Below are 23,067 nucleotides of genomic sequence, written 5' to 3'. Positions count from 1 at the left end.
GCCCATGACCGGAAAAACCTGGAATAACTGGCTGACAATTAATTATAATAATGAAAGGAAAATGGTAGTGTAAAATACCCTGAAAAACTTCTATAATATACAATGTATCTATAAAAAATTAAGTGTTACATAGGGGCCCAGTTAGACAGAAGGCATGAGTTCTGAGATCTACTGCACAGCAGTGTGACTGTAGTCAATGATAATGTATTGTGTATTTTAAAATAAGAGACTAAATTTCAAATTTCTCATAAAAATTATAGGTAAGCAAGGTGATAGATACGTTAATTAGCTCGATTTAATTGTTCCACATTGCATACATATATCAAAACATCACATTTGCATCCTCTAAATGTATACAATTATGATTTGTAAATTGAAAATGCTAATTTTAAAAGATAGAAAATATCATTACAAGTGAAAAAATAAAAGGTCCCATGCTACCCCAAAACTAACAACAGACACAATACCCAGGGCTAATTATTTTTTAAATGACTTTATTTTTTAGAACAGTTCACAGCACAATTAAGGGGAAGGTACAGAGATTTCCCCTCTACTTCCTGTCCCCCACAGATATATTGCTTCCCTCATTATTAACGTTCCCCCACCAAAGTGGTACATTTTTTACATTTGATGAACCTATAATACATCATCATTACTCAAAGTCCATAGATTACATTAGGATTCACTCTTGGTGTTGTATATTGTATAAGGTCAGACAAATATTGTATAGTGACATGCATCTATCATTAAAGTATCATACAGAGCATTTCCACTGCCTCCAAAATCCTTTGTACTCCCTCTATTCATTCCTCCCTCCCACCAACCGCTGACAACCACTGATCTTTTCATTGTCTCCATGGTTTTGCTTTCCATGTCATATAGTTAAACCTACAGTATGTAGACTTTTCAGATTGGCTTCTTTCACTTAGTAATATACATTTACATTTCCTCCATGTCTTTCTGTGGCTTGATAGCTCATTTCTTTTCATCACTAAATAATACTCCATTGTCTGGATGGACCACAGTTTATCCACTCACCTATCAAAGGACAGCTTGGTTGCTTCCAAATTTGAGCATTGTGAATAAAGCTGCTATAAATAAAGATGCCAGTACGTTTTGAGGCAATTTGTTATGCAGCCCTAGTAATTTATATAAGATGCTAAAAGATTATATTCAGGAATCCATCTCTTACTCAACTCTGTTTTCTTCTACATTGGCTTCGATCGCAAGCAGTTCTCTTCTGGTATTAGCTTCAAGTTCTCATTTTCTTTCTTATTATAGTTGCAGCAAAAGTTTCAAGTAGAGGTCTGATTAGGGCAGCTTTGGACCAATTATTAGTGCCTGGGAGAGGCAGTGTTTTAATTTATTCAGGACTACAGAGACTGTTCTGAAATTGAGGTTGGAAATTCTCCTCTGAACCACACAGGCAAAAAGTGAGAGAAAGGCGGCCTATCTAAGGGAAATCAAATTCTGAAACCCAAATGTGAGGCATATGTATTCAGACAAAGACAACATATTTTAGCTACAGAAGTTTCAAATATAAAAATAGAGTATTGTACACTAATACTTTTAATTTAAGATATTAAAAATAAAATGGTAAATTGTCTTTACTTCTAAGGTTATAATTAAGGAAATAACTTATAATTTTAAGTTGAAGAGAAGGAAACAGATGCAAGCAGAGTAGTGAGTCATTTGGAAGTATTTTTCAAATCTCACTAAAGATTTTAATAACTGAAAACAAACAAACACTACCCCTCAACTGTTAAAGTACATATTCACTCATCTCAATGGCTTTTTTATTTACTGTGTTTAGAAAAGCAACACTAAACAAATTGAGGAATATTTGTTGGTGACCAAGCATGATGTGGATGAGATTGAGATTACAGATTTAATACTTCCCTGGGTCAATTTTGGGACGTAGTCAATAATCTTAGCTATGTATATCATTGTTCTTAAGGAAAGCACGAAAAATATGTATCAGCTAGCACATTTCTGCTTCAGGAAAAATTACCCACAGTGGAAGTCACAGAGTTATTTGAGGATTAAAGGTAAAAATTACAGCATGCAAAATGACTTTATAAGCCATCAATCACTAAATAAATTTAAGAGATTATTCTAGTGACAAGATATGCTAGTAAACATATAGAAAATGGATTGTCGTTTCTTTTTTTTTTTTTTTTTTTTTTTTTTTGAGACAGAGTCTTGCTCTGTTGCCCAGGCTGGAGTGCAGTGGCACGATCTCGGCTCACTGCAAGCTTCACCTCTCAGGTTCACGCCATTCTCCTGCCTCAGCCTCCCGAGTAGCTGGGACTACAGGCACCTGCCACCACGCCCAGCTAATTTTTTTGTATTTTTCGTAGAGACGGGGTTTCACTGTGGTCTTGATTTCCTGACCTTGTGATCCGCCCACCTCGGCCTCCCAAAGTGCTGGGATTACAGGCGTGAGCCACCGTACCCAGCCGGATTGTCCTTTCAACTTCAATCTTTTGTTGTTTCTTGTAGGTATTATAGATTTGTTTTTGTTTTGTTGTTGCTTTACAAATGAAACAAACAGAAACCTAAATTATACTGTGGGGCAAAAAGAAAACAAATAATTTTCAAAAAATGTTTTTGTCTTCTTTTTAAATGTTAACTCAAATGTTTTCTTTCATTAAGGATGATCTTGGCTGTTTTACAAACTCCCTATGTCACATTTCTCTGTATAGCATCATAAGCAAATCTATATTTAGTGTTGGGTAGGTGCAAAGCATTATGGAAAGTGTTAGAAGTACTAACTTCTTACAGTAGTCAGATATACACCCTACTATCAAGGAGTTTACACTATAGTAGGGTAAACTGCCAAACTATTTCCACCTAGATAGTAAATACCATAGGACAGTACCCATGTCATATTTATTTCTGTAGATTCATTTCCAGATCACTTAGCATCATGCTTTGTTTGTAGAATAAGTTTATTAATGCAAAGACAACTAAGACTACTCAAATATCAATTGTGGTACAGATTGCAATGCCACCGAAGCTCAAACGTCTCTAAGCTGGCAAAAGGATATTTGTGTAGAAGTTGAATCATGAGTTTGTTTTATGGGTATAGAACTGGAGAGGACAAACAGTGTTTACACAAATATCACAGCAACCCCAAGAGTATATGTTGTCATTTATATTTTTCAGATGAGGAAATTGATGTTCAAAAAGCTTCCAAAATAAACCTTGATCAGTATCCCAGGTTGTAATTGTTAAAGCCATTGCTTCAAACATTTTCTTCCAGGTTAGCAGAAAGAAAGTAGGTATGGAAGTGAGAATGAATACAACAGTTTCCCCAGAACATAGTTCTTATAAGGGCAATAGAAGCCATCCATTTTAGAGCATAATTAAGAAATAGTTAAAGGAAAGGTTGAGTGGCATACTAAAAATTCTTTATTTTATAAGCAATAGAAAGACATTAGAGATTTTTGGGTATTGTGTGACAAGTGAAAAACAGCGATTTGGAAAAGTTAATTATCCATGATGTTGGCAATGGCCAATAAATGAAAAAGTCTAATGCAGGGAAATGAATGAAGAGAACGTTACAATATGTCATGTATGAAGTGATGAGTGCCTGAATTATAGTATACAAAATTCTTAATTCCTCACATGCCCCTTGCTTACTCTCCATAAACCAAATATTCCAGTTTAATAATAACTTTTCTTAAGGATACAGCTAATCATTTCCCAGGATACACAAAATAAATTATATTTTTTCTACTATTATTAGCATCTTACATTAATGTGGTTCATTTATTATAATTGATGAACAAATATTAATACACTTTTATTAACTAAACACCAAAGTTCACATTAGAGCTCAATCTTTGTATTGTACATTAATGGGTTTTAGCAAATATATAATGCCATGTATCCACCATTACAATACCATACAGAATAATTTTACTCTCCTAAATATCTTCCATACCCTGCCTATTCACCTCTCCCTTCCTCCCTCCTCCTGGACCGCGATAATCACTGGTCTCTTTATTGTCTCTATAGTTTTGCTGTTTCCAGAATGTCATATAGTTTAAATTGCAGCCTTTTCAAACTTGTTCATTATTTACTTAGCAGTACTTAAGCTTCCTCCATGTCTCTTCATAGCTTGACAGCTTATTTATTTTTATTACTAAGTAATATCTCATTGTATAGATGTACCAGTTTGTTTATCCATTGACCTCTATGGTGACATCTTTGTTGCTTTCAAGTTTTGGCATTTATAAATAAAGTTGTTATAAACACTTGTGTGTAGGTTTTTATGTGGATATACATTTTCAACTCGCTTGGGCAAATACCAGAGTACAATTAATTATTTGTATGGTAGGATCATGTTAACTTTGCAATAAACTGCCAAACTGTCTTCCAAAGAAGCTATACCATTTTGCATCCCCATCACCATCTTTATATGTATAATCAAGATTATTTTTGAGATTTTTATCATAGTTTTTATAATAATATACAATTTTTGCCTAAATGGGTTTCTGCCCTGGCCATTTTACAAAATTTCAAATCACTAGTATTAATTGGGGAAAGCCTATTCTCTTTTTTTTTTTTCTTTTTTTTTTTTTTTGAGATGGAGAGTCTCGCTCTGTCGCCCAGGCTGGAGTGAAGTGGCCGGATCTCAGCTCACTGCAAGCTCCGCCTCCCGGGTTCACGCCATTCTCCTGCCTCAGCCTCCCTAGAAGCTGGGACTACAGGCGCCCGCCACCTCACCCGGCTAATTTTTTGTATTTTTTAGTAGAGACGGGGTTTCACCGTGTTAGCCAGCATGGTCTCGATCTCCTGACCTCGTGATCTGCCCATCTCGGCCTCCCAAAGTGCTGGGATTACAGGCTTGAGCCACCGCGCCCGGCCCAAAAAGGCTATTCTCTCAAGTCATACATAGTCTTCATATTAGTTTTATATCTTATAAACTATTGATGCAGTCTCTATTTAGAATGTAGAGCAACTTAGCAAAAACTATTAAATAATGATGTAGCTTATTTTTACAAGGATTTCTCTGGTTGATGGGTGGAAAGTCAACTATATAAGTACAAGAGCAGAAACAGAGAGACCAGATATTATAATAGAAGAAGTAGGTATTCGATGATCCTAAGATCTAGAGCATTAACTCTGGAGATAATGTGAAGTGCTCAGCTTCAGAATATAACTTGAATGTAGAAGCAACAGGACGTAGTGATAAAATGAATGTGGAAGATGAAAGAAAAGACTAATGATGACATTTGTAATATTGACATGAACAATTAGATTTTAACTGAGGCATGTAGGGGTGAGTGTCTTGGGAAGAGTCAACAATTCAACCTGGACATACGATATATGAGATAGCTATTAAACATTCAAATGGAGAGATGAGTATTTGGATTTAGTAGTCTCAAATTCAGTAGAGTTCATAAGAATCTAAATTTGAGAGACACTGGCATATATAAAGAAATCAAAGCCATGGGACAGAATGAAACCTAAGAATTGAATATAAACTTCTTCCTAATACTGTACTTATGGTTCCGAGTAAATTCACTTACAATCAAAGAAACTTACCTTATTATGGATATGGTTAGCATTGGATGTGATGGAAGTGACTCTTATACTATGGTTTGGATGTCTCTGTTTTCTTCGAATTGTCAGTATATCTCAAAGTTGGATCTCTAGCCATTTTGTAAATATATAGATGTTCTGGGTTCTCTTATATTGTCTTTCCCCTTTGTTTCTGTTGTAACAATTTGGGTCTACCCTTCAGTGTTTTACCCTCTGCAAGACTGTACACTAAAAACAGTGAATTACTTCTCATTGGCTAGTCTATTTAAAGTAGAGCCTGTTCTTTTTAACTCAATTGCAATACCTTGATTTTTAGATCTATCAAATATGGAACAATAAAATGTTCAAACTGCTAAACTTCAGGGGTATTTAATGGAAGGACAATTTATAAAGGTGTGGAGAGTCTGTTAGGAAAGTACAAGCACTGTAGGGCACAATGTTACTAATCCTATGCCTAAAGAATGAGAGTAGAAGGAAATTTCTAGAACCTGGAGACAAAGAGCTGTGTGAAGAAGGGCAACTGACAGGAGCAAACAAAGTTGGGGATTTGCAACCAGCTTAAGCGGATCTGCAAGGAGGAGGCAGAAAGAATAAGCACCCTGATCTTATTTGTCTCCCAGTTTCCTACCTGTGGGTGTTCTTAATATTTAGGACTCTCCACGGGTGCCACCATAGCTAATTTAAAAGAATAAATAAAGTTTAGAGACTGCATCTCACTATGTTGCTTAGGCTTGTCTTAAATGCCTGGCCTCAAGCAATCCTCCCACCTCAGCCTCCCCCATAGCTTGGATTACAAGTGTGATCCATCATGCCCAGCTCTGTTATTTTAAAGAAGAAAAATTGCTCTCAGCTCTCATACTCCAAGAGGCTTTAACCCCAGGCTAAACACAACTTCGGCACAGACATTTGGTAAAGTGGAGGGAGCTGACAGTGCCAAGGAAATTGATAGTGCCAAGGCTAAAGGGATATTGAAGATGTGTAGGCCGGGCACGGTGGCTCACGCCTGTAATCCCAGCACTTTGGGAGGTCGAGGTGGGTGGACCACCTGAGGTCGGGAGTTTGAGACCACCCTGACCAACATGGAGAAACCCCGTCTCTACTAGAAATACAAAATTAGCTGGGCGTGGTGACACATGCCTATAATCCCAGCTATTCGGGAGGCCAAGGCAGGAAAATCTCTTGAACCTGGGAGGCGGAGGTTGCGGTGAGCCGAGACCACGCCATTGCACTCCAGCCTGGGAGTGTAGCAGAAGGTGCTTATAGACAATATATTCAATCACATGGCTAGTTGCAGAAAGGAAAACGATGGCCATTACACATTTTATTTATTAATATAAGTCAACTTTTATTCTCTATTTTGTATATAGACTATTTGGTTATTTAACTTGAAATGTTAAAATAAAAAATATTATAAGTGATAGTGACTAAGCTAATAAAGGAGCGTATATTATCCAGAGACGAACAGAGTTATTTATGGGCAGGGTGACTATATAATTTATAACTTGGAAAATTTAAGATATAAGGGGAAGATAACAAAATTATAAATTAAAAATATTTATCTATGTCAGTGAACCTCAAAATTAGTTCTGTTCAAAAATTTTCTATAATGACTCTCAAAAAACATATATCTGCATACATTAAAACAATTTTATTCATATTCTGAACATTAAAATATAAGTGAAATAATTATTAAATATCCACATACTTCTATCAGTTTTTAAATATATATTGCTAATAGTGTATCATTAGTATTTTTCTATAAAACATATTTTTCCAATGTTGTCTTGTTTTAAATTTTTTCCAAGATAATATTTGCAACTTCCTCGAAGTTGCATTTAGTGGCTAATAAATTTTGAATTGGTGACAATTTCGAATGCCTTGTCTCTGTAAACTTTAATAATTTTAATTGAGAGAAGTATCTCTGTATAGGTGCTTAGTTGCCTGGTAAGCTCAAGCTAAATCTGCTAAATGGGAGATATTGTCAAGGCTGTTTTTTCATATTTAAAAGAATAAATATTTAATTTCAAATATTTTATTTTTTATTCATACTAAGTGTCTTTGATAAATATTTTACCAGAAAAACTTATAAAATAAGTTGCTTCTATTCATGATGCTTTTTAAATATTTCATTGGATTTAGAGACCATATAGTCATATTCTTTCTATTTATCTCCTTTTCAGGACAGAATACATTTTTTTCAATTAAAAATATGAACTCCATTAAGACATTCTTCCTACATGTCTAGATTTCCAGGCACAATTATAAAATTTCAAAATTAGATATCATATTACATGTAAGCTCTTACAGTTTATTGTTTCTTCCTTGCCTTTGTAAAAATAAATTTTAATAATTTACTGTTTATAAGCTTTTAAAAAATAATTGCAGTTTGCAAACAAAGTTCTTTGTTGCTCCCTTTTGTGACTACTGTGATTAAAGCCTTCATACTGATTTTGAACAAAATGCAGCTGACATTTAGAAGAATCATTTAGAAAAACATCGTTCAGACAACAAATATGGTCAATTGATATGCAGTAGTGATGGTTGAATAATTGGATATCCATGTGCAAAAAAAAACACAAAAAAAGTAAGAGAGAGAGAGAGAGCTCCCACCCATACTTAACACCATATACAAAAATCATTTCAACATGGACCCTAGATATTAATTTAAACCCCAAATTATAAAACTTGTAGAAGAAAATATAGGAGAAAATTGTTATGGTCTAGGATTAGCAAAGATTTCTTAGATACAACACGATAAGCACATTCCATAGAAGAAAAAAAAAATTGGACTTCATCAAAATTCAAAAGATGATTAAGAGAATGAAAAGCCAAACCACAATTCTGATAAATTATTTGTGTCCATGGTATACGTAAATTTAAAAATATGTAAATATATATTCACTATATATGTACATATGCATATATATACACATACATTCTCAAACGCTAAGAAAACAACCCAGTAAAAACTGAAAATGGGCAAAAGAGTATATAGACACTTATCCATAGAGGAAAAATGGATGCCAAATATGTGAGGATGCTTATTAGTCATTAGGGAAATGAAAAATTAAAACCACAATAAGATACAACTACACATGTACTAGACTAGCTAAAACCTCTGACCATACCAAATGTTGGCAAGTATATTAAACAATGGGAAGTTTTAGTCACTGATGATTGGAATGTAAAATAGTACAGCCAGTTTTGAAAAAAGTTTGGAAGTTTCTTTTTAAAATTGTTTATATTTAAGATGTACAATATGACATTCTCAGATACACATACATATTGAAATTATCACTACAAAGAAATTTACATAGCCATCATCTTTCATAGTAATTTTTTTGTGGTTAAGAGCACCTAAAATTTATTCTCTCAGCAAATTTTCAGTATTTAATGTTATTAATAATAATCTTCATGCTATACATTAGAGCTCTAGACTTATTCATCCTACCTAACTGCTAATTTGTATCCTTGAACTACATCTCTCCATTTTCTCCCCCATCCCCACCCCTTGTAACCACAGTTCTACCCTCTATTTCTACTTATTTACCTTTTCTCTTTTTAGATTCCACATACAACTGAGATCATATACTATTTGTATTTCTGTGTCTGGCTTAGTTCACTTAGCATAATATCCTCCAAGTCCATCCATGTTGTCACAAATGGCAGTATCTCCTCTTTTAAGACCAAATAATGCTCCATTGTATGTATGAATCACAATTTCTTTATGGATTCATCTGTCATTGGACACTTAGGTTGTTTCCATATCTTGGCTATTGTGAATAATGCCATAAAGAATATGGGAGTACAGCTATCTCTATGGAATGCTGATTTCATTTCATTTGTGTAGACACCCAGTAGATGGACTTTAATTTTAAAAATTGATATTTTTAGTTTTATTAAAGAGATAAATTAGTTGTTAAATAAATGCAGTAAAATGTCATATGTATTAAGTTTTCCAAAAGAATGAGATTCCTTATTAAAATTGTAGATTTTAATTCAATAAAATATTTTTATTCACTTTAATAAACAGTCATCCATCTAATTTTTCTCCAAACTTGTATGGGTTTCTGAAATAATTTGGAAATATTGAGGTCCACTTGCCAATGAACTTGCTTCCTTATTTGCAAAATAGGATGCTGAATTATCTTAACTGCCAGGACATGATTGTTGTGACTATAATGTGACAGATTATAGAGAAAGGTTTAAATAAAAGAAACATCCTACAGAAATATAAAGCATTTTATCATGAAAATAATCAAATATTTGTTCCATATTTTTTCAGAATCAAAATTATTAAGAGCAAACCCATCTGGATTTTTTAGGATAAAGGTAAGTTTATGTGACAAAAATGAAAACACACATGGCTAAAAGTAGACAAAAGCATATTTATTTCTCAGATGAGCTCAATAGGCTAAAGGTGTGGCTCAGCTCAATCATGGTATACAGTGGTGTAGATACTTTCCACATTGGTGTAGCATCATTCCCTAGCATATAGACTACTTCTGTATGGTCACAGTTGTTCACTGCCTCATTTGGCTTTAACCAAAAGGGGATAGGAAATAGGGAAAGTTCAGATTCACAAAAAAATTGTTTATGCTTATACTTTATTAGCAAGACTTTAGTTGAGTGTCCAAACATGGCTACCTACAAAGGAGGCTGGGAATATTGTCTTCAATTGGGTTAGCCTATATGACCAGGGAGAAAAGTGCAACAAATTTAGAGGAGAAAACTACCAGTCAGTTGCATCCCCCTATGCAGCATATCTGACCACTTAGTATTTACTATGGAATTCAGTAATAATATTTTAATGAATTTCTTTGTATTCATGATGTAACTGACTTTGTGCCTAAGTCATACCGTTTATCTTTTACTCTGTGTGGATTTTCTTTACAGGCTATAATTTAGTATAAGACAAAAAATAATTTTGACAAGTCTTCTGCATTTTATAGGGATTTTATCTCTTCTAGTCACAAAGGAACTCTGTTCCATCATCAGATGTCTTGCTTCTCAGTATCGCACTGTGTAAAACTTCATGAGCGTTGTGGACGAAATTAATGTTTGAAATTGGTTAACTTTGATGGCGTCTGTGAGGGATACGAAAAAAAAAAAAGTGAGGAGAGAATATCTGAGCTATTTCAGAGAAAAACACATTTTATACAAAAAGCTTATAATGCAACTTACAGATTTGGCAAAATGCCCAAGAGGTAGTTTAACATGCCGTAGTAATGGGAGATTGCTTTAATACGCTCATGAAGAAGCAATTTCTTTGTTAAAGGCTTTCCAATTGAATGAGTATGCCCTGTGCATACCGTAGGAGGCCTTCCTTTCCTAGGAACCCATGTGCATTGCTTAATGCATGTCTGGAGACAAACCTAACCTTGATTTTCCAAGGGAAAAAAATCTTACCTTTAATTCGAAAAATGGACTTAATATATCAACCCATTAAGCCTTTCATTATTAAGTATTATTTCTAGGATTAGGAATAACCTCATACTATTCAAAACTCCCTCCGTTACAAGAAGCATGTGGTTTGGGACAGAAGGTCTCAAATCTAATTTCAAAATTTCCATGGTTGGTGTAAATTACTTTGGGCAGAAAGGTGGTAGCAGAGTTCCTATGAAAGATACTATTTTAAATGTCATAGAGAGAATCGATAATCAAGGTTTGTAACATAAAGTTTCTTTTGGCAAATACAAGAATGGAGAGAGGCTCTATAAATTCCCTAAGGTCTTTTGTCTTATTCCTACACAAGGAATTAATAGTAAGTGAACAGTTTGAGCAACTTAAAAAAATAATTCCTTCATGATCTGGAGAATGAAAAATGAGAATTCAAAAGAACGTGTTAGAGTCATTAAGCAGCTATTTCAGAAATTGTGAAAAATAGGGGATGTGAAGTCATCATAGTGAGAAACCAGTTACATGCTTATTTTTTAAAAAATATTTTACAAAAATGTATCATAGATTCAGACAAGTAAACAAATCTTAACTGTACAACTTGTTAAATTTTCACTAAGTAAACACATCCATATAACCACTACCAAGATCCAGGAGTAGAATATTACCATCACCTTTGAAGTCCTCCTTGTACCTACTTCTAGGCTCTAAGTGCCACAGTAAAAGTAACCATCATCCTGCTTTCTAACACCTTCAACAAGTGTTGCCTGGTCTTGAACTTTATATGAGTGAAATTATACAATATATAGTCTTTGGCATCTTTCACTAAATGTTATGTTGATACTTATTCATGTTAATGGTGTGTAACAATAATTTATTTCCTCTCATTGTTATATAGTGTTCAATCGTGTGAATATTTCGCAGTTTATTCTTTCTAGAGATGATATGCATTTAGATTGCTTCCAGTTTAGACCACATGTGAATAATACTGCTATGAACACTTTTGTATCTATAGATAGATAATTGATAGGTAGATTAGATAGATAGATGCAGGTACACACATTATTTTGGGTTATGCATACTTAGGACTTGAATTTATTTGTCATGCATAAATAAAGTATATGTTCAGATTTAGGAGATATTGACAAAGATATTTCCAAAGCAATTGTACCAAAATAAACTCTCAACAGCAAGATATGAAGGTTCCAGTTACTCTCTATCCTCAAAGATCCTTAAAATTGTCAGTCTCTTTAGTTTTAGGCATTCTGATTGGCATGTGATTACAACTTCTTTTGTTTTAAAATTCATATGTAAATTTGCATTTAAGCATATAAGAATAGTTTAATTCATATATGATTTAGGGGCAGTAAAATTAATTATATAATATCACTAAATATAATAAATCATTGCAAACTTCAAGCATTCTGCACTATATATGAATATACATAGAGACAGATTTTAGTTTGTGAATTATTTACACATGTTATCTTAATAGCAATTTATTTTAGTAGAAATTTTAAGACCTTCATTATCCTTTAGGAATCAGATGAAACATTTTCTACATTTCCATTTGACTGAATAGGTTATATCATAAAATATAATCAAATTATTGAAAGAAACACTTTAATAGCACATGCTGAGTTTCTATCACAAAATTTGGTTCAAGGAGTTTATGTTCCTTTCCATTTAAGGAGTTGAGTCATTATGCTGCAATAATGAGAAATTAATAGATTTTTTTGAGTTCTGCAAGCAAAAAATCTTACACTCCTACATTATTCTTAATTATAAAATGTTATGGCTGATTTCCTTCAATGTCGATCTATACAACAAAGGTACAATTTTAAATGGATGTAAACCTTTCACTAAGGCACATGGAAAATTTAGTTTGTTCTTAACAATTGTTCAGAAATTAAATAGCCTGCAATTTAAGAATCATAGACTTCCTGCTAAAGAAATAGTTGATACAAAAACTAAAATGTCCTTATAACTCACTACCTCCAGACCTTCTTGAAAGAGGGAGCTAGTCATCAGTTAGCACTGTTTTGTAGGTCTAGAAAACCATCTAAAAAATAGTAACAAGGCTTCATAAATGTTTCTTTCATTGATTTTATTTCTTAATATAACATAGTATGATAATAAGGTGGATTAATCTGTGCAAGTTCTCAAATGATCTAAGGTTAGAGGCACTGAATATAGAAAATGAACCCACAGGTTAGAACTCAATAACATTCATTTACCCTTTAAACAACTGGAGAAATCCATTATCACTCTGTTTAAGATGACTATCTTATTGCCAGCTGTACAGTGTTTTATCTGCTTTTTTTAAGAATTAAACTCTAACTCTGTTGGAGCAATTTAAGCTTGATCCTAATGCTTTCCTCTCTGTAGCATGCCCTTTCTCATGTGACTTTGTAGTTTCACTAGAGGCAGAGTTAACTTTCTTCTTGATTTGGGCTCAACCATATGACTTCCTTTGGCTAATACGTTTTAGCAGAAGTGATGCAACCAAAATCATGAAACCTACTTGGTTAGTAGGACTATGCTCTTGAAATTGTGCCACCACTATGAGAAGAGAATGGGTCTCAAACTAATGCTGAATAAAATGGAGCCCAATATATAGCCAGGAATCATGCCCAGCAGAACTTGACATTTGAAGCAGCCAATCAGATGATTAAAGGAGCGATTACCCAATCCACAATTAACCTCCATACCCATGAGCGTAAAAGTAAATCTTTATGGTTACATGCCACTAAGTTGGTTATATAGCATTGTTGTCGCTGTAAGTCATTGATATAATTCTCTTTTTTATTTTTGAGATGGAGTTTTGATCTTGTCACCCAGGCTGGAGTGCAATGGCTCAATCTTGGCTCACTGCAATCTCTACCTCCTGGGTTCAAATGATTCTCCTGCCTCAGTCTCCCGAGTAGCTAGGATTACAGGCCCCCACCACCATGTTCAGCTAATTTTTGTATTTTTAGTAGGGACAGGGTTTCACTGTGTTGGCCAGGCTGGTCTTGAACTCCTGACCTCAGGTGATCCACCCACCTCGGCCTCCCAAAGTGTGGAATTACAGGCACGAGCCACCACGCCCGGCCTCACTGATGTAATTCTTAAAGGCAGACACTATGTTGAATTCGAGTTTGTCCATAGCTTTTATCTAAATGCATATAGTAGGTGATCAAAAAAAGATTATGATATGAAATATATGAAAATAATTATTTTCAAAAGCCCAAGCTTTGAAGACTTCATTTTCTTCTCAGTATTTTATTTATTTGCTGTTATTTTATTATTTTATTTTTTATAATTTCAACTTTTATTTTAGATTTAGGGGATAGCATGTGCAGGCTTGTTACACAGGTATATTGTGTGATGCTGAGGCTTGGAGTATGATTGATCCCATCACCTAGGGGCTGAACATAGTACCCAATAGTTAGTTTTTCAACCCCCACTCCTTCCCTGCCTCCCGCATCTATTAGTCTCCAGTATTGTTGTATCTTTATGTCCATGAGTACCCAATATTTAGCTCCCACTTATAAGTGAGAACGTGCAGTGTTTGGTTTTCTGTTCTTCCATTAATTCGCTTAGGATAATGGCCTCCAAATGCATCCATGTTGCTGCAAAGGACATAATTTTATTCTTTTCATGGCTGCATAGTATTCTGTGGTATATATGTATTATGTTTTATTTATCTAATATACCATTGATGGGCACCTAGGTCCATTTCAGGTCTTTGCTATTGCAAATAGTGCTGTGATGAACATACGAATGCATCTTTTTGGTATAATAATGTATTTATTTATTTTTTGATATATACCTAGTAGTGGGATTGCTGGGTCAAATAGTAGTCCTCGTTTAAGTTCTTTGAGAAATCTTCAAACTGCTTTCTACAGTGGCTGAATAATTTGCATTCCCACCAACAGTTTATAAGCATTCTCTTTTCTCTGCAGCCTCACCAACATCTGTTGTTTGGGGACTTTTTAGTAATGGCCATTCTGACTGATATGAGATGGTATCTCCTTGTGGTTTTGATTTGCATTTCTCTGATGATTAGTGATATGGAGCATTTTTTTCATGTTTGTTGGCTGCTTGTATGTCTTTTGAGAAATGTCTGTTGATGTTTTGCACACTTTTAATGGGGTCGTTCTTTGCTTGCTGAATTGTTTAAAACTCTTATAAGTTCTGGATATTAGGCCTTTGTCAGATGCATAGTTAGTGAATATTTTCTCCCATTCTGTAGGTTGTTTACTCTATTGCTAGTTTCTTTTGCTGTGCAGAAGCTCTTTAGTTTAATTATGTCTCACTTGTCAATTTTTGTTGCAATTGTTTCTGGGGACTTACTCATAAATTCTTTCCCAAGGTTGATATCCAGAATGGTGTTTTCTAGGTTTTCTTCTAGGGTTTTTATAGTTTGAGATCTTACATTAAAATCTTTAATCAATCCTGAGTTAATTTTTGTATATGTTGAAAGGTACTGGTCTAGTTTCATTCTTCTGCATATGGCTAGCCAGCTATCCCAGCAACATTTATTGAATAGGGAATCCTTTCTCTATTGTTTACTTTGTCAGCTTTGTTGAACAGCATTTGGTTGTAGGTGTGCAGCTTTATTTCTGGGTTCTCTATTCTGTTCCATTGGTTTATGTGTCTGTTTTTGTACTGGTTCCATGCTATTTTGTTTACTGTAGCCTTATAGTTTGAAGTCAGCTAATGTGATGCCTCTGGCTTTGTCCTTTTTGCTTAGGATCGCTTTTGCTATATGGCCTATTATTTTTGTTCCATATGAATTTTAGAATATATTTTCTAATTCTGTGAAAAGTGACGTTGGTAACTTGATAGAAATAGCACTGAATTTGTAGATTGCTTTGGGCCATATAGCCATTTTAACAATTTGATTCTTCCCATCCATGAGCGTGGAATTTTTTTATTTGTTTGTGTCATCTATGATTTCTTTCAGTAGTGTTTTGTAATTCCCCTTGTAGAGATCTTTTACTGTTGTCAGTATTTATTATCAACATTGATACTGAGAAAAGCTGAAAGAATAGTACAGGGAACACCCATATACCCACCACTTATATTTGCAAACCTAACATAAAAGTTGATATGTCATTTACAATAACCAATAAAATAATCTCATAGAATGTTCATGCACTTTTCCCCATACATTGTGGTTATCACTTTGTTTTATCATTTATTACATTCCTTAAGTAACTCAGGAAAAAAAAAAAAACAGATCAAGGCTAGTATGCTAAAGGATAACTACTCAATACATGCTCCATTGGGATTTTAGAAAGAGTAATTGAATTACTAAGACAAATTACATAATTGCATTGCATATACATTACATTACTAAGTATACATTTAGGTAAGAATGGTTTCTGTTATTGATTATCTTTCCCTGGCATAGTTCTTTCGAGAAATGCCCAAATAGACATACTGAGAAATAACACTTCATGTTGAGGAACAGGGAATCATTTTTCATGGAGTGGAACTAGGCTAGGTTTGTCATCTCTGGGTGTCCCACTAGACACAGGGTCTCTTCCAGAGATAAGGAGAAGAAGTGACTTACATTTCAGGGCTTATCATTCCACCCACTATACATTGTGTAACTATAAATAAAGACTCAAAGGTGTTTAAAACAAAGAGATTATGAAGTTGAGGAAGCACAATCTAGTCTAAACCACTCAGCATGCTATACATCCCTCTCATGCTATGTGCATTTGTGTTTTTTGTTGTACTGTTGAAGCACACCAGTGTGCATTTAACTCATACTAATTTAACTACATACACTCAAAAGGGAAGAATGGAGGAATAAGAGAGAGAAGAAAAACAATTAAAATATTTGTAGTGATTCTGTAGTTATTCCATTCAACCAAACATACATTTAGATAGAAGAAATAAGTTCTACTATTCAATAGCAGGATAGGGTGACTATAGTTTGCAACACTATATTGTATACTTCTGAATATTCTGAAGAGAAGAAATGTTCTAACACATAGTAATTATGAATACTCAAGGTGATGAATGCCCCAAATTCCCTGACTTGATCTTAACATATTCTATGCAAGTATCAAATACTCATATGTACTCTGTTAATATGTAAAATATTATGTATCAATAAAATAGAAAAAGAAAAAAATACATGTTTTCATACACTATAATCTTAAAATATAAGCAAAATAGTTCATCTGTTGCCAAACTGAAGAAAGAGAGATCTCGTAAAGGAAGAGCTAGATAAAAAGCTATCTGTGAGATGGGATGTCCAGACAAAATCAACCCCCACAATTCTAAGGATGATCAAAGGTAATTTTGACTTCAAATGATATTGTGTACACTGATGTTAAAATCTAAGCCTCATGAAAAATTGATTTCAGTCCCCTGACATGAGAATAAAACCTCTCTCAAATGAATTATGAAGTATCCAATCTATCACATAGAAATAAGATTTATTAAATTTTATAATGAATTAATATTTATCAAATACTACTAATATATGAATCATAGTTTTACTGTTTACCATCTGTAAAATGATTTCCAGTAGTTATTTGCCTGTTTCTTATCTCCTATACTAGATTCTAGACATTTTGCTCTCTTTGCATTGCTCAGAGCATTAGAATATTTCACTGCATAATCTTGTGAATGAACAACTAAATAAATTAGTAAAAAAACATTAAATGTAAACAGATGGGAATATAGATACTATGGTTTTATATTATGCTAACTCAAAATAGAGTCAGACAAATTATGTTAAAAACAAAAGAGGAAAAAGCAGTGTGATATAACAGCTACGACACATAGGAGATCTAATCTGATGAAAAGCAAATCTTTTCTTATTTGAATCATTTAATTGTAAGGATTGACTTGGAAAAATATAGAACTAAAAGAAAATACTACAATATTTTATAATGCTAACATTTTTTGACTTCTTAAAACAATCCTACGAGGTAGGTACTATTCTTATCTTCATTTTTTAGATGAGAAAACTATCACGTGAAGTTAAGTAATTTGCCTAATGTCACACAGCTGATGTTATTGCTGGAATTTGAACCCAGGCAGGCTAGCTCCAGTCTGTATAGAGAATCTTTTTGTTTTAGTACCTAGTATAGGTATATGACACTAAAAACTTATATCTATACAAATGTTTCCCCTTTTTGCCCTGTTGGGAGTGAGAATTCATATATATGAATTAGATTGTGACTATCAACTCTCATTTTAAGAAATATATTCCCAAAGCGATGTACTTGGCCATGAAATAATAATTTTAAAAAGGAAAAACCTTTGGAAGCATTTTTGAATCTAACACTATATGAGGAAATAATGCACAAATCAGCAAAATCAATCAATTCTACATTGTAGAAGCAGCTTATAAGAAAAGAGATAACTCTTCGGTACCAACAATTGATCAATACATGTTTTATGAGTAAAAACGAAAGCAGTCTTTATTGTAACTGTAACTGTACTGAAGTCCAAATAAAAATCTAAACGTATTGATAATCTTTCTCAGCTTTATCACTAACATTTCACGTAACAAATTGCTTCTCAAACCCATGTTCTATCTACAATTTATCTGGAAACATCATTATCTATTGTGGTTTAGTATCGTTTGGATAGGTAAAGACAAGCACCCCAAGAAGACTGAATACAGGCTGTATCTTGTCAATTACTTAGGAAAGCCCTGATCATTGTGTTCTCTTTATATCTAGGAGTAGGTATGCTTTTGTATTTTTCTATGTGTGTTAATAAATTCACATTTTCCAGTGCTCATTCTAATGAAAATTGGGGCTGCCTATTTCCCATTTGTTCCTTTTCTCAAATATGTTTTGTCCTCTTCTCTGCTGTCACTCCTTTCCTATGATTACTTAGAACTACTAAATAAATGTTTGTGAATAATGAATAGTATCACATAAACATAAATCCTTAAACCCCAACCACCTTACATGCTGATTTTCTAGCTTCCAAACATCATAATTCACGACTACTTTTCTAATTGATTATCTTGACATCCAAAAGGATAAATCCAATCCAATGAATCTTCTGATTTTCTTTGGGGCAATTTTAATACAACCCAGAACATTCAGTGGACTCCACAGGACCTTTACTACTTCTTTTAACTTTAAGATTGACACACCTATCTGGAATTTGATTCAGATTAACTCAGCCAGTAAGTTCTGAGGTAAAAAATGAGATTGTGGTTTATTCCCCATAAGCCTAAAAGACATGTATTTTTTATTTTACTAGTAGCACTTCCATTCAGACCCCTGATATTTGGTAAATCTATTATTTCATTTTGATAAACTGTAAAATTACAACAAAAGGCCACTTTCACCTTATTTACAATATACAGTTAGAATTCATTAAATATAATTTATATATTAGGTAAATGTACAATATTAATAGATCAAATGTTACTTCCACTGCCTGCTTTTTAAATAGCCTGTGTCCCCAAATAAGAAATCACATATATGAGCAAAGACACATTTATACTCTAAAAACAAACTTCCACCATTAAAATACCTAAGCTTTAAAACTTCCAGATGGATGGTTTCTAATTAGGAAGAGGGAGAACCTAACACTTTCATAGGTAGTAAGAAAAGTGCCTAACAAAGGATTTTAGCTAATCCTGTGTGGGTGGAAATTTCAGTCAAGAGAAAAGAAACCTCATAAGAAAGATGTTGAACAGAAAAAAACAAACTTTTTTAATGCTACAAGAAGGAAAAATACAGTAACTTACCAAAATTTGACACATTTGTCTGTGTCACCACATTATAGGGCAAACAGGCTATATGCGTCTATTAGAGTCAATAAGAAAACACCTTTTTAACACCTCCCATGTGATATGACCTAGGTCAGTAAAATTCAGACCTAAGGAGGAGACATCCTTTTTTTTTTTTTTTTTTTTTTTTTTTTTTTTTCTTCCAGATGTGAGTGGGAAAATACTTTGCAACACCATTGAGGTCATTATGATGAAAGCGATTAAAGGTGATCTGGGGTAAATATAACAACATAGTTCACTGACTGACGGTACAGAGTCTTAAGGTTGAACTGGCTGTATTTGATCCTGGTTCTCCTATATTTGTCTGCATGGCCATGAGTAAATTATGCAACCTTTCAGGTCTCATCGTCTCTTTATATAACACCAAAGTAATAGAATTCTTATAAGGAATAAACAAGATTTTGTATGTGAAGCTCGTGGGACAGTGTCTGTAATGCAGCAGAGCTGTAGTTATGGGTTTGAGATGTTAACAAGACTTATAAGACAAAATTAGACTTTACTCTGATTCTACATTTACTTAGTTTCATAGAACAATTCAAGGCAGGAAATACAACAGGTAGGTCATCAGCATCTCATTGGCAGACCCAGCATCTATCCAAGTTCACACATTCTTTTTCCCGTTACTCTTCTACAGCATGAGCACCAAGGTGCCTGTGGGTCACCTTGAAATATAAAAGCCACAAGCCCATCTCCTTATTAATCTTTTATACTGTCCCAGTCACATAGGCCAGAGTCCTGCATGCCAAGCCAGAGCTCTGTCAACATAGGCAGCTTCCCACAACAAAGGGGGGAGACATAGCTTTTCCCATTTATCTTTACTGTTTGCAAGGAGATAATGGTGCAGATCCCCAGATCATTCTCTGTAAGGTCTGCATCAGCCCTAACCTTATGATAATCCTTGATTCACAGTCAAGCATGTAGAAAGTGTTCTAAAAATGTTGCCTGTTATTGCTCCAATTAGCAAAACAGGTAATATTTTAGGTGAGTTAGTGTGTACTCTCACGGCTAATGAAGGGTACTGACAATAACACATAAAAGTGAAGACTCTGGAAGAATTTAAATGATCCATTGAGTATTGAGACAGTAACTGTATGTTGTAAATAGAAGGAGTTGCTTTTTTTGTCTGATCAGTATCCACTTCCTCTTTATTCTGGTAAGAATATAATATTGTAGTTTTTCTTTGTGAGGTTTATTCTTTCTTCAATCCCATGTAGTTCTGATGGGTTGAACCACCCTTCTATCTAATGGCAGGACTTGCATCACAAATATCTGCCCCTGTGGTGAATTCAGGACTGACATATGACTTAAGTGAGGTCAATGAGTATTACCTTGGATTTTTCCAGAGATACTACAAAAGAATTTTTTTTCAGCCACTAGTTTGTTACAGTAGCACTTCCTGGGAGAGTGTCAATGACCTGATACCAAATGGATAAAGCCTACCTGGGAATAAAGGAGACACGGAGAAAATCAATGACAAAAGATGAAAAGAAGGTAAAATCTAAGCTCTCTGGAATTTTCAAAAATGTAAGTCAATAAATTCCTTTTTTATTTTCAATTCAGTTTGAATTTGATGTCTGTTAAATGGAGTCTATAAGATTCTTGACTAATACAGGGCATGAATTGGATGAGGAGATGCACTTGGAAAGAGCCTGCTTAAAGAGAAAGAGCAAAATCTATAACAAATAATTCTAGCAAGTATTTGCCAATGTAGATCAATTCCATACATGTATCAATGGCTGAAAGAGGTGGTCTGAAAAGGACTAAGACTGAGGTTGGAGAGAGGGTCAGGTAAACCATTTATTGGGAATAGACACTTATGAATGTCCCCTGGCAGATATGAACAGTCTATTGTAAAGCAAAGATGAATTGCAACAAGCTTAATTCCTGGAAAAGACTGGCAAACCTTTGGCACACAAGACATATCCAGTCTGTTGCCCAAGACATAGGACTTGGCTTCTTTCAAGAACCAGAAATCCTGTGGGGATGAAAAAACCTGGGGTTATCCCAGAGACAGAGGCAGAAGCAGCCAGAGACCAGAGGGAAGATGAAATAGACATTTAAGGAAACTTCCTGATTGTGTTAAAAAAAAAAATTCGTGGGGATCCAATGTGAGCAGTGTGGAGATGAAAGAGGAACATGGCTGGTATTTGGTGAGGGACTACTATGCGACAGGCCTTGCTATTTTACATTACTAGGAAAATATAAAAGATATTATTTGCTTCCCAAATTTATTGGATAAGAAAAATAAAAGGCCAGTAGAACTAAAAGTTTTTTTAATGTTTGTCATTCAAATGAAATAAACCCTTTTAATGAATCCAGTAAAGTTGTAGGATATGAAATCAACATACAAAAATCAGTTGTTTCTCTATTCATTAATAATATACTATCTATAAAGAAAATTAGCAAAGCAATCTCATTAACAATAGCATCAAAAAGAATAAAATAAGGAAGTGAAGGACTTCCTTATTTCTGAATTTTAATTAGAATTTCTGAAACCATAATAAAACAAATTTTAAAAGACATGAAAGTATCTCCTGTTCATGATAGGAAGAATTATTATTGCCCAAAACAATCTACAGCCTCAACGCAATCCCTATCAACATCCCAATGGCATTTTTTCCAGAAATATAAAAAACAATATTAAAATTCTTGTGGCACCACAAAAGACCCCCAAACAGCGAAACAATCTTGATAAAGAAGAACAAAGCTGGAGACATCACACTTCTTGATTTCAATATATATTACAAAGTTACAACAGTGAAAACAGTAAAGTACTGGCATAAAGACAGACATACAGACCAATGGAATGGAATAGAGAATCCATAAATAAACACACATATATGGTCAACTGATCTTTAATGAAGCTTCCAAGAACACCCAATAGAGAAATAACAGGCTCTTCAACAAAGGGTGCGGGGAAAATTGAATATCCACCTGGAAAAGAATTAATTGGGATACTTGTCTTACACATACATTTTATTCAAGTATAAATGGATTAAAGACTTAAAACTTAAGACCTGCAACTATAACACTCCTTGAAGAAAACACAGGAAAATTCTTCATGACATTGGTCTTGGCAATGATTTCATGGATATGACACTAAAAGCACAGGCAACAAAAGCAAAAATAGACAGTGGAACTAAGTCAAATTAAAAAGCTGCATAGCAAAGCAAACAACAGAATGAAAGGGCAACCTGTGGAATGGGAGAAAATATTTGCAAACCATATAGCAGATAAGGGGTTAACTGCCAAACTATACAAAGGAGTCAATAACAACAACAACAAAACCCTAATAACCCAGTTAAATGGGCTGAGGACTTAAATAGACATTTCTCCAAAGAAGACATACA

At 34.0% G+C, this 23,067-nt stretch overlaps 2 long non-coding RNA genes across 5 annotated transcripts in view; one reads left to right on the top strand and one right to left on the bottom strand.

Moving 5' to 3' along the window:
• LOC123570889 (uncharacterized) overlaps positions 1-23,067 on the top strand; it is a 251,642-nt gene that overhangs the window by 36,987 nt on the left and 191,588 nt on the right. The window lies entirely within an intron of this gene.
• The window catches only part of LOC135969034 (uncharacterized), a 51,814-nt gene continuing 38,591 nt past the window's right edge, over positions 9,845-23,067 (bottom strand). Inside the window, exon 3 of the long non-coding RNA XR_010584086.1 lies at positions 9,845-10,640. This is a non-coding gene — a long non-coding RNA (uncharacterized lncRNA). The remainder of the gene's footprint in view (positions 10,641-23,067) is intronic.

Source organism: Macaca fascicularis, chromosome X (genome assembly GCF_037993035.2).
Source record: "Macaca fascicularis isolate 582-1 chromosome X, T2T-MFA8v1.1".
Classification (NCBI taxonomy): domain Eukaryota; kingdom Metazoa; phylum Chordata; class Mammalia; order Primates; family Cercopithecidae; genus Macaca; species Macaca fascicularis.
This window is presented reverse-complemented; position numbering and strand designations above follow the sequence as displayed.